At 41.8% G+C, this 13,358-nt stretch overlaps 1 protein-coding gene across 1 annotated transcript in view; it reads right to left on the bottom strand.

The window, feature by feature from the left end:
• Positions 1 to 3,228, bottom strand: part of LOC116364613 (uncharacterized) — a 29,033-nt gene extending 25,805 nt beyond the window's left edge. The window contains exons 1-2 of the mRNA XM_031817635.1: positions 3,189 to 3,228; positions 1,723 to 2,298 (exon numbers count right to left, since the gene is read on the bottom strand). The gene's annotated coding sequence lies outside the window, so the exon portion shown is untranslated. The remainder of the gene's footprint in view (positions 1 to 1,722; positions 2,299 to 3,188) is intronic.
• Positions 3,229 to 13,358: the final 10,130 nt, after the last annotated feature.

The following is a 13,358-nucleotide window of genomic DNA, read 5'->3' as shown; positions in this document are numbered from 1 at the left end:
AGCGAAGAGCCCGGATCTCAATCCCATTGAGCACATCTGGGACCTGTTGGATCGGAGGGTGAGAGCTAGGGCCATTCCCCCCAGAAATGTCTGTGTACTTTCAGGTACCTAGGTGGAAGAGTGGGGTAACATGGTACAGCAAGAACTGGCAAATCTGGTGCAGTCCAAGGGGAGAAGATGCACTGCAGTACTTAATGCAGTTGATGGCCACACCAGATACTGTTACTTTTTATTTTGACCACTGATTTTGATTATTCCATTTCTGTTAGTCAAATTTCTGTGGAACTGGTTCAGTTTATGTCTCAGTTGTTGAATCTTGTTATGTTCATACAAATATTTACACATGTTATGTTTGCTGAAAATAAACGCAGTTGACAGTGAGAGGACATTTATTTTTTTGCTGAGTTTATATATATATATATATATATACAGTTGAAGTCGGAAGTTTACATACACCTTAGCCAAATACATTTAAACTCAGTTTTTCACAATTCCTGAAATTTAATCCTAGTAAAAATCCCCTGTTTTAGGTCAGTTAGGATCACCACTTTATTTTAAGAATGTGAAATGTCAGAATAATAGGAGAGATTTATTTATTTCAGCTTGTATTTCTTTCATCACATTCCCAGTGGGTCAGAAGTTTACCTACACTCAATTAGTATTTGGTAGCATTGCCTTTGAATTGTTTAACTTGTGTCAAACTTTATGGGTAGCCTTCCAAAAGCTTCCCACAATAAGTTGTGTGAATTTTGTCCCATTCCTCCTGACGGAGCTGGTGTAACTGAGTCAGATTCCGTTTCCTATCGCTTCAACAGTGTCAACAGTCTTCAGACATAGTTCCAGGCTTTTATTTTGAAAAATGAGCCAGAAACATAACATTGCATCAAGTGGTCACATGAGTTTTGCTCGAGCAACAGATTTTGGACAGCTATTGCTTTTCCCTCTCCTACTGTGAAAGATATTTGCGGTTGATATATTATCGATCATAATTTTAAAAACAACCTGAGGATTGATTATAAAAAACGTTTGACATGTTTCTGTGGACATTATGGAAACTATTTGGAATTTTTCCACGTTGTCGTGACCGCTCTTTCCTGTGAATTTCTGAACATAACGCGCCAAACAAACAGAGGGATTTTGGATATAAAAATTATGTTTATGGAACAAAAGGAACATTTGTTGTGTAACTGGGAGTCTCGTGAGAACATCCAAAGATCATCAAAGGTAAACAATAAATTGAATTGCTTTTCAAATTTTCATGACCGAGCTACTTGATGCTAAGTGTACTTAATGTTTTGTCGAGCGATCGATAAATTTACACAAACGCTTGGATTGCTTTCGCTGTAAAGCATAATTTCAAAATCTGACATGACAGGTGGATTAACAAAAGGCTAAACTGTGTTTTCTTATATTGCACTTGTGATTTCATGAATTTAAATATTTTTAATAATATTTATTGAATGTAGCGCTATGCTATTCAGCGGTTGTTGATGACACTTATCCCGTTAACAGGATTGCAGCCATAACAAGTTAATCCCTTCTCTTAACATGTATGGCCCCAAAACATAATCAAGCAGTTGACCAATTACGCAAGACTTTAGTTCGAAGTTAACTGAAATTAATCAACAACTGGATACATTTCTTTCTTTCTAAAGTGAAACTATCCTCTGCATTGGAGTATCTCTACAAGTATAAGTTTAACCAGTATTTCAGTTGTTTTACCGTCCCATGAAGAAGTGTGGCAGGCCTGTGAGGAAGGATCCTACAGCCATGAGGAAACAGCCCATAGCAATGAGCCTGGGCCGGTGCAGCTTCGCCCCAAAATGGCTGACCACAGCCAGGAACAGCAGGTTACCTGCAAGAAACCACAACACTACAGAAGTCAGGAATTGCAAATTATAAACACTGTTTTTTTTCAACTAAAAATGGTATATCAGTTTGGATACTAGGCTGCAACAACATAGCATCAAATACAACAATGTTAGGGGTTTGACAGTAGAGTCATGGACAAACGCCAGTCAATCAATTAATAGGAACAACTATAAAACTGGACAGTATTGAGAGCAGACTCTGATTGAACCACAAAAAAAATGGATCATACTGTAGTCTGTATCTGGTTTTTACTACATGAATTCTCAAGCAACTCAATGTTATTGTTGAAACCCATCTCAAAGCTGCTGTCTATGAGTCCGATGAGAGAGCAGGACAGGTCAAAGTGTCTCTCTGAGTGATGGCACTCTTCATGTAGGTCCCTGACAGAGCTTTGGTGAAGGAGGCGAACGACAGGGCCACGATGAACTGCTGACAAACACAAGAGAGAGAACATTCGTGTGTGTTTGTCCGTGTGTATGTGCATGCGTGGATGCGTGTGCAGACAGAGTACATGTGTAGCTGAGGTGGCCTGCAATAGTAAAAAGAACGGACACAAGTTTAAGTCTGCAAAGTTCTGCCGCTTTCTTTATTTTGAAGAATATTTTTTTTCTCTTGTTCAATTGTCTATTTTCTTGTTAGTACTTTGAAAATATTCACATCAAACAAGTGCACACTTTAAATTAAACAACATAAATGCACTTTACCTAAAGCAGAAATAAAAAATGTTCCACAAATAACCCTGTCTTAGTGTACGGTTTCACATGAAAACCACAATGTATTTCACATTCATACAATAGAAACACCTATATATGAAACCATAAATAACTTAATGTTTCTCTATATACCTCTACCTCTATAGAAAAGTGACAACAATACATTCAGCTTTAAGATAGTGGCACCTCCAGAAAATCTTCTCTCTCTCACTGTATGCACTAAAAGTCCACCAGACTGAGCGTGCTCGGCCAGTTTACCAGCTAGTGAGCACAATTTTACACAAAACAACCAATAACATGTAAAACCAACTCAGAAATCCCTAACAAATGGATTCTTGATAAAAAATCTCCTAGACAAAATCCAGTACAAGTCAGCTACTCAGTAAACATAGTCTTTGTGACTCGTAAATGTTTTTTTTACCTCAGCTAGCATCAAGCTAACATACACTCTCACTCAATGTAAATCACCTTCTTCTCTCACTCAGTTCGACACAAAGCCAAAACAAAACCTTTCCTAACGTGATAATATCTTGACAAAGTTGTTAAATAGCATGTTATTACATATTGTGTATATATTTGAACGTTTGAAGTGCTGTTACATACCTGTAATAGTAAAAGAACTGACACAGTTTACCTCTGTAAAGTTCTGGTCCTTATTCTGCAGATGGTGAGCTCTTGACCAGAACTTAATGTTTCTCCTGTTACAACAGTGCAACAGCGCCATCTATTGGCCTGATGGACTGCTGACGATAAAGTATGTAGAAAATCCCATTAAGATTCATTAAGACAAATACAGAAACAATTAGGGGGGATAAATAATAAATGGGTGTCTGTTTTTAGTGACTTTGTTTTCAACCCATTACACATGCACAATCATACATGTGCATTTAAAGCATTATTAAGATCCTTGAGTGTGGAACTGCAGGGCGTTTACGCAAAAAACACATGAATTTCACATGAACACGGGAAGTGTACCAAAAACATGTTTTAATGTAATCTTATGTGAAGATAATGTGATAACATGTAAAGCAACATGTGATTACATGAAACTACACATGTGAAAATGTGATCACGTTGTGTTCCAAAATGTCATTTGTGCTCACATAAAATGTAAGTTGAAATCATGTGGTTTTTCTGTCAGGGCAGGAATATAAGATGCATTTTGATGTTACATGATCTTGAAAATGCAATGTTCTTTGAGGTTCTTCCATGTTCCTTTCCATGTATTTTCCATTTTACTTTCCCTCAGTCCTTTTCACTTTCCTTGTCAAAACAAGCTCTGTCCCCGTCAAGACTTATTGAGCTTCTGATGGATTTTAAACCATTCAACAAATAGTTTTATAATGAAGAGTAGACCCAACTAAACACCCTGGAGTCTTTACACACACATTGAAAGGCAAAAATGTCGAATTTGGACTCATCAGACCAAAGGACAGATTTCCACCAGTCTAAGGTCCATTGCTCATGTTTCTTGGTCCAAGCAAGTCTCTTCTTATTTTTGGTGTCCGTCCTTTAGTTGCGGTTTCAATGGAGCAATTTGACCATGAAAGTCTGATTCACGCAGTCTCCTCTGTGAACAGTGCATGTTGAGATGTGTGTGTTTCTTAAACTCTGTGAAGAATTTATTTGGGCTCCAATCTGAGGTGCAGTTCACTCTACTGAACTTATCCTCTGCAGCAAAAGTAACTCTGGGTCTTCCTCATGAGAGCCAGTTTCATCATTGCGCTTCATGGTTTTTGCGACTGCACTAGAAGAAACTTTCAAAGTTCTTAAAATGTTCCGTATTGACTGACCTTCATGTTTTTAGTAATGATGGGATGTTGTTTCTCTTTGCTTATTTGAGCTGTTCTTGGCATAAAATGGACGTGGTCTTTTACCAAATAGGGATATCTTCTGTAAACCATCCACAACACAACCTGTTTTAAGAAGGAATGAAATTCCACAAATTAACTTTTAAGAAGGTACACCTGTTAATTGAAAAACATTCCAGGTGACTACCTCATGAAAAGGTTGGAGAGAATGCCAAGAGTGTGCAAAGTGGTCAAGGAAAAGGATGGCTACTTCGAAGATTCTCAAATATAAAATATATTTTGATTTGTTTAACACTTTTTGCTTACTACATGATTCCAATTGTGCTATTTCATAGTTTTGATGTCTTCACTATTATTCTAAAATGTAAAAATTTTTAAAAATAAAGAAAAACCCTTAAATGAGTAGGTGTGTCCAGACTTTTGACTGGTACTGTATATATTATGGAAATGCAAATATGGTACAATCCAAGGGTGCAAAGCTTTTGGAGACTTACCCAGAAAGACTCACAGCTTTAATCGCTGCCAAAGGTGATTCTAACATGTATTGTGAATACTTATGTAAATTAGATATTTCTGTATTTCATTTTCAATACATTTGAGAAAAAATTACAACATATTTTCACTTTGTCATTATGGGGTATTGTCTGTAGCTGGGTGAGATGATAAAAAAACTATAATTTAATCCATTTGGAATTCACGCTGTAAGAAAACAAAATGAGGAATAAGTTAAGGGGTATGAACACTTTCTGAAGGCACTGTATATCTGCAAGAAAGTGATAAATGAGTGACTCTTTGAAAGGGGGTCATATATACATTGCCTTATTAAAAATAAAAATAAAGCTATCGTGCTATAATCGGCATAGTTTCTCAGACCAAATCTTCATTCTGGTTTAAACAAAGCAATCTGATCATGCTCCAGTAAAATACACGCTACAGGGAATTAAAAAAAAAGGCTTCTGCAAAGCACATATACATTGTCCAATCAACATCCACACATTGATTTCATTCTTCGGGTCTTTATTCAAACACAAACACACGTGGAATAAAATGATCTTTCAGTGTCTTGTTGCAGGTTGTGCAATGTTCGAAAGTGTGTGAGAGATTAGCATTAATGTTTGTGTATGTGTGTGGGGTCAAGTTTGGACGGTCGTACATATGCAAATAGGCAAGATTGTACATTTCAGGTCCATGGACAGCAGCAATATCGGTATAGCGATATCTGTCATTCAGCACCACATGACAGTAGACAGCGGCCATCTCATGTGAAGTTGGCACTGGGGAAATCCCATGTAATGAGAAGCGAGGCCAAGGAGGCAAAAAGACTGAAGGAGAAGACTCCCACAAGAACTCTATGCTAAACTGTTCTGCCACATTAATTTCAAATGTTACATCTTTCGATTTGTAAATGATAGGGAATACATCTGCAAATAATTGAAACTGATTATTCAAACTACACTGTACAGCTTTTGTGTGTCTGTACATCATAGGTACAACAGTAAGCAATTCCGTTCTCAAATGTCTGTTTATTGTGAGAAACAAAAGGAAAAACACCTGTTAGACCATTACAATGCGGACTGTCATGCATTTGTACTATTACCAACAAGACAACGAAGTGATACGTGTCATGGAGACTAAAAACGGATACTTTCCAAACACCAAAAGTTCCTACGCTGAGCGATATTGTTTACTACACTATTATTCACACAATCCAAGTCAAACGTTTATTGTCATTCATACTCTTATTTTTAACCGAATATCTTTTCAAAAGTGTCCATTCTGTCAATTCAGAGCATGGAAAAATATTGGAATAATGTGCTTAAGGGGACTGACACTCAAACCGCACAACAGGATAACACAACAACCACATTTTCAATTGACAATCATTGCTTTAAATGGATGTGGTCGATAGATTTGTATAGGTGTAGCAGTGTGATGTTGTTCCCCTATATTATGCACCAAATTGCACACAAGGACCAATTCAAATCGGCCAGGTCAAGAGGGGATGTTAATAATTTGATAATAATACTAATAATTCAGTGTATTTAAAAAAAAATGTAATTACAGCTGCATAGCTAAAGTGTACAAACACTTTGTTACAATGTGGATAATATAAAGATACTGTATAGGCATATATAAACAATGTATTTAACTTGGAAACCAAGGTTGGATTAGTTGGTCTAAGCAACATGCACCTGGATAATCGGGTCATGAATCTGGACGGGCTCCTACATCCTCATATACACATTATGACAAAATAAAGAGTTTAATGTTTCACGAAATAAAGACATAGAAGCATACCCAATTATACAGGTTCTACACATTCCATTTCTCCATGGCAATAGAATGTAAACATTCTATTTTGCGCCAAACATCCCTACAACTCAATTCTAAGTGCAGCATATTGGAGGACTCCAGCCATTGATCATTCGCGACTTTAAGTCATTCCTGTTGTCTCTAGAGCATCCCGTATATCTATAGCGCTGCATTTCTTCCCCATCTTACCATGGATAGGGTTTGGTGCATTCCGGAGTTCACTTATGGTCCCACAAAGGTAATCTTAGGATAAATTCATTTTAGCATACTGTAAATGCCTGTGCATAATGTGCATAACAAAGCATCATTATTTTCATTATTTTCATTATCTTCAAAGGATTTCTGTAGAAGCAGCCTTTATTTTCAGACTCTGCAGGCCTGCTGGGAGGAAACATATTACAATAAACAGGTGAGATTCAGCCCACAAAAACATAAACAACAGAAAAAGAGTTGTATTTCAAGACAGTTTAGAGAAGGTGGTCATAAGAGTTCTTAATAATCACTTGAAGTTGTGAAATGTTGCGAGAGGCCCTTCTGAAAGCACATGATATGGTATTTCGTGGCACAGACTCACACCTTACCTCATCTTGCAGAAGAAGCTCATGGTCCACTATCTGCTGCTCCAGAGTCAAGGCCAGGTCCCTCCCCATGTCACCACGGAGCACATGAGCAACTGGCTGGTGTCTCAGGGCAAAAAATCTCTTAGGGAGAGGTGAGTACCACGTCAGCACTCACATTCACTGCCATTCCCTGCCACCAGCAGCACTCCAGGAGGTGTGGGTAAAATAAACAACAGAAAAATCAGAAGCCAGGAAAGTTGAATTGCTCTGTGTTTTATTTGAAGGGTGTGGAAGGAAACCCTGGAGGAAGGAAACGACCTCGCTCGGCTGGTAAGAGAATGAGAGTTAGAGACAAACTACAAGTTAGTGAGCTCTTTACTAGCCTTTCAACAACGAGTTAGCACAGCAGAATAGATCTGTTGTGAAATTACACCAATGGGACTTCCTGTTTCATACTGCAGGCCTGGGAAGTAAACACTTGCCTAAAAATGATGAACATAGAGCACGAGGCTTTCTGCAAGCTCCGCCGCTCCATGCACCCCACCTCCCCAGCTGACATGTGAGTTCCATGTACTGCCCTGCATATGACTTGATCCATTTATCTACACATCTGGAACTACGCAGAAACAGACTAAGACAGTGTTCTAAGTGAGTACATTGCACATCGTTTACCTTTGTTTTCTCCTTATTGTTGATTTCAGCGATCCGAAGGTCCACAGCATCGTGGAGAAAGCTGTGAGAAGCATTCTGGGCGAGCAGTCCAATGAGCCCCGTAGCAACCTGCTCAGCCCATCTCAGGTGGTGGTGGAGGTGGTGCCCAGGCTCCTCCTGGCCCTGTGGCTTCAGCCAGAGGAAGGCCATTCAGAGCACCCAATCCTAATAAGCGGGATGGCCGTGGGCATGGTGGCGGCCGTAGTGGAGAAGCTCTCCTGCATGTTAAAGGACCCTTCCCCTCACATCCCTTTCTCCCGGGCTGCTGCTTTTGACTCTGTGCGGTCGATCCTCGGGAGAATCAGTCAGTCCTTCTCCACCGATGACCTGCAGAGCCCTTTTTATATCAGCTCTGTCTGTGGCTTTGTGGCTGACGAGGTGCAGAGCTGCTTCCAGCCCCCTGCAGCCACCCTACCAGTCCCCCCTGTGCTCACGGTGGCCGTTTCCACCACACTACCAGCTGGCATCCAAGCAGGTGAGTAGAAATGATAGAGAACACTCTGACAGATGCCTGTTCTGATGACATCTTGGTGCCTTGTAGTAGTAGAGCTCATCAGGATTGTTGTTGTCACCCATAATACAGACCCGGCTTCTTCCCACCTGGAGGTTGAGGACATCACCCCTAAGAAAGAGGCAGATCCGGCTTCTTCCCACCTGGGGGTTGTGGACATCACCACTAACACAGAGGCAGATCCGGGTTCTTCCCACCTGGAGGTTCAAGACATCACCACTAACACAGAGGCAGATCCTGCTTCTTCCAACCTGAATGTGGTGGACATGACCCCTAATACAGAGGCAGCGCCCATCTCTTCCCTCTTGGAGGTTGTGGACGTCACACCTGAAGAAAGGACTCTCACGATGGCCGTCTTCGTCACTCTGCCAGCTGACATCCAAGCAGGTGAGTAACACTTAGAGAGCACTCTGACAGGTGCCGTTTGTCATGACATCTTAGTAGAACCTTTCAACTGGCCAGTGTTTAGAAGCTACGGTTTGCATTAGTTTACATTCTGATCCTCTTTTTTCCCTTTCCAGAGGATGTTGCTGTGGTCATTCCGGATGTCACCCCACACGTCACCAAGGATGTGACACTGGATGTTCCATGCAGAGCTAGGAAAGGGGCAGTCTGGCGATTATTTTGCAGGCTTTGGAGGGCAGTGTGCTGCTGCGCCTGCCACAAGGAAGAGGAGGAACAATATTAATTATTCATCACACCTGCAGAAAAGGGATTGAACCATAGACCATTAAATTATTCACATTATAATTGAACTCAATTCTGCTTTTCTTCTGTTTACTACTTAATTTCTTAACTTTTCTATAATATTTCACTTTGCAAGTATGGATTAGGTTGTGTAAATAAGTGGGACACATCCCAATGTTGATGCTTTGAATAATTTACTTTGTACATTTAAAAAAAACATGTCTTATTTGCCAACAAAAATGGAGGGCGCTCAACCAACGTTGAGTTGAGGTGCATCCAAATATTTGAATCATCATAGAAAAGGAAAAAGCCCAACTCTTGCTCACTATAAAAAATGCATTGTTTTATTCAAGCAAGGTTAAAAGATTAACGTTTCGGCCTAGTCTTTGACGATATGGAAGTTCTATTTGCCCAGTAAAAGGGTGACCCAGACTCACCCTGGTTCTTGAGGGTTGAAGACAGTGAAAAATGGTCATTACGTAAATGGGACTTTTCAATTCTTGAATAAAAATCTTTAATGAACAAGAATTTAAATACAATTGACTTGAGGATCAGAGCAGGCAGGCTGACTGGCTAGCCCTGTGCCTCTACCTCTGTGCGGTTCATCTCAACCAAGAGGTTGTGTGGGTTGTCTTTCTCTCTGTGGGTGTGAATCACTATGAGCTCTCCCTCTGCCTGCCATTTGGCTGATCAGAAGCCTTCTGCTCTTTCTTACTCACATGAACAGGAGGAATGGCCTCTGGGGTAACCTCCTCCTCTATCTAATGCCTCTTCCACCTCCTCTTTCTGACTGTGTTCGACTGAGGTCACTTGTTCTCTCTCACTGGGTGTTGGATAGTTCCTCCTCCTCTGTGTCTTTGTGATGGTGGAGGGAGTTATCCTGTTCCGGCTCCCTCTAAGGGTGTGCACCGTAATCTCTTTCGGTGTGTTGAGGGGTTCAGTGGTTTTGGAGGGAGTCTGAAGTTCGATCTCTAGAGATGAGTGTGGGGTCTGTCAAATCAAATGTATTTTTATACGCTGATATCTCAAAGTGCTGTACAGAAACCCAGCCTAAAACCCCAAACAGCAAGCAATGCTAGGAAAAACTCCCTAGAAAGGCCAAAACCTAGGAAGAAACCTAGAGAGGAACCAGGCTATGAGGGGTGGCCAGTCCTCCTCTAGCTGAGCCGGGTGGAAATTATAACAGAACATGGCCAAGATGTTCAAATGTTCATAAATGACCAGCATGGTCAAATAATAATAGTCACAGTAGTTGTCGGGGGTGCAGCAAGTCAGCACCTCAGGAGTAAATGTCAGTTGGCTTTTCATAGCCGATTATTAAGAGTATCTCTACCATCCTGCTGTCTCTAGAGAGTTGAAAACAGCAGGTCTGGGACAGGTAGGACGTCCGGTGAACAGGTCAGGGTTCCATAGCCACAGGCAAAACAGCTGAAACTGGAGAAGCAGCACGGCCAGGTGGACTGGGGACAGCAAGGAGTCATCATGCCAGGTAGTACTGAGGGATGGTCCTAGGGCTCAGGTCCTCCGAGACAGAGAAAGAAAGAGAGAATTAGAGAGAGCATACTTAAATTCACACAGGACACCGGATAAGACAGGAGAAGTACTCCAGATATAACAAACTGACCCTAGCCCCCCGACACATAAACTACTGCAGCATAAATACTGGAGGCTGAGACAGGAGGGGTCAGGAGACACTGTGGCCCCATGCGATGATACCCCCGGACAGGGCCAAACAGGAATGATATAACCCCACCCACTTTGCCAAAGCACAGACCCACATCACTAGAGGGATATCTTCAACCACCAACTTACTGAGACAAGGCCGAGTATAACCCACAAAGATCTCCGCCACGGCACAACCCAAGGGGGGGCGCCAACCCAGACAGGAAGATCTCATCGGTGACTCAACCCACTCAAGTGACGCACCCCTCCTAGAGACGGCATGAAAGAGCACCAGTATGCCAGTGACTCAGCCCCTGTAATAGGGTTAGAGGCAGAGAATCCCAGTGGAAAGAGGGGAACCGGCCAGGCAGAGACACCAAGGGCGGTGCGGTTCGTTGCTCCAGAGCCTTTCCGTTCACCTTCACACTCCTGGGCCAGACTACACTTAATCATATGACCCACTGAAGAGATGAGTCTTCAGTAAAGACTAAAAGGTTAAGACCGAGTCTGCTTCTCTCACATGGGTAGGCAGACCATTCCATAAAAATTGAGCTCTATAGGAGAAAGCCCTGCCTCCAGCTGTTTGCTTAGAAATTCTAGGGACAATTAGGAGGCCCGTGTCTTGTGACCGTAGCATACGGGTAGGTATGTACGGCAGGACCAAATCAGAGAGATAGGTAGGAGCAAGCCCATGCAATGCTTTGTAGGTTAGCAGTAAAACCTTGAAATCAGCCCATAGTGGTGTCCCCATCCCTCCTAAGGAGGAGCCACTGAGACATGTGATGAGGCCAAGGAAGATCACTCTGCAAGGACGGAATAGGACACATCACAACACTGCTGCTCATTCATATTCAAACACACCTCAGAGTACGGACACAAACATGGACGCCCCCCCCCCCCCCCCCCCCCACACACACACACACACACAATGAACTTACCTGTACATATCAGAATCATACATTCGACAGCCACCTCTTCCCCCACATGTATTGATCCCCCACCTCAAACATGTTGAGTCAATTCCAGATGCTGGAATGGTGCTGGAATACAGGTGCAGTAGGGCCTAGTATGTAATGATGTGATACCATGTGTACCCCATATCCTGTGTTTGTGTTGATGTTTTTTTATTTTATTTAAACAGGGAGTCACACTGAGATTAAACATCCATTTTACCACAGTGCCCTGTAAAAGCTGTAAAAGTTCAAGTCATATTGAACAACTACCAGAGAGAACCTTCTCTACATAGGAATTGCATACCATATATTTTTCCATACATCAAAATAATAATTTATTGTCAATCAGCCATTACTAACTTAGATAAGGTCTCAACAAGGCCCCAGTTAATGGTTGAAAATAACTAATTTACACTGAGTGTATAAAACATTAAGAACACCTGCTCTTTCCATGACATATGCTGACCAGGTGAATCCAGGTTAACGCTATAATCCCTTATGGATGTCACTAGTTAAATCCACTTAAATCAGTATAGATAAAGAGGAGGGGAAAGGTTTAAAAAATATATTGTAAAGCTTGAGACAATTGAGACATGGATTGTGTGTGTGCCATTCAGAGGGTGAATGGGCAAGACAAAATATTTACGTGCCTTTCAACGGGGCATGGTAGTCGGTGCCAGGGGTACCAGTTTGTATCAAGAACTGCAACGCTGCTGTTTTTTTTAACGCTCAACAGTTTCCCGTGTGTATCAAGAATGGTCCACCACTCAAAAGACATACAGCCAACTTGACACAACTGTGGGAAGCACTGAAGTCAACATGGGCCAGCATCCCTGTGAATGTTTTGTACACTCAGTACATTCAAAAGTATTGGTACGTGTTCTTGCCGTAACCTGTAAAGCTGGAAGAGCCTGCGAGGCAGGGGGAGGTGTAGGTGATGCCGTTGTCTGAACACTCAGGGTCCCACTCCCCAGCCAAGCAGAAGCAGTCTCTGTTACACTCTGACAACAGGCTGCCATCGTACACCAGGGGACCTGGGGGACAGAGAAAATGGCTGGTAATAATGATGTTTAAATAATTGTTGCTGAACTATCATTGACACAGGCACAGTGACAAAACAGCTAGGAATACGGGCTCAGTAACAACCATACTGAATATTCCCACAAGAGGGAGCCCCGGCACAAGCCCATGTGTGTTTTGGTCAAACTCTCCCTCATATTCCACTGATCAAAACTTTTGTTTTTATCAACCCACCAACCAACCAACCAATCAGATGTCATATTTACCCGTTGTAGGACACGGTCAGACCAGCCACCTGAACGTTGTCACACTTAGTGCCAGACTGCAGAGGGAGGAGGAGGTAGGCCATGAAGGAGGTGACGAAAGACAGCTGGGCTCCAGACACAACGCCAAGCTTATACCTCTTCGTCAGTAGACCTCCCAGGAATATCCCCACTGCACCCACAGGCAGGTTCAACTCACCTGGTAAAGTTATACTCACACGTCTTTAGTGCTACCAGTGTGCTGGAGTTTCATTTCCAATCATGTTCAACAAACCTACAGGG

This window comes from Oncorhynchus kisutch, unplaced genomic scaffold (assembly GCF_002021735.2).
Source record: "Oncorhynchus kisutch isolate 150728-3 unplaced genomic scaffold, Okis_V2 scaffold1105, whole genome shotgun sequence".
NCBI lineage: Eukaryota > Metazoa > Chordata > Actinopteri > Salmoniformes > Salmonidae > Oncorhynchus > Oncorhynchus kisutch.
Note: the sequence above shows the minus strand (reverse complement) of the source record. Positions and strands in the feature narration are given on the sequence as shown.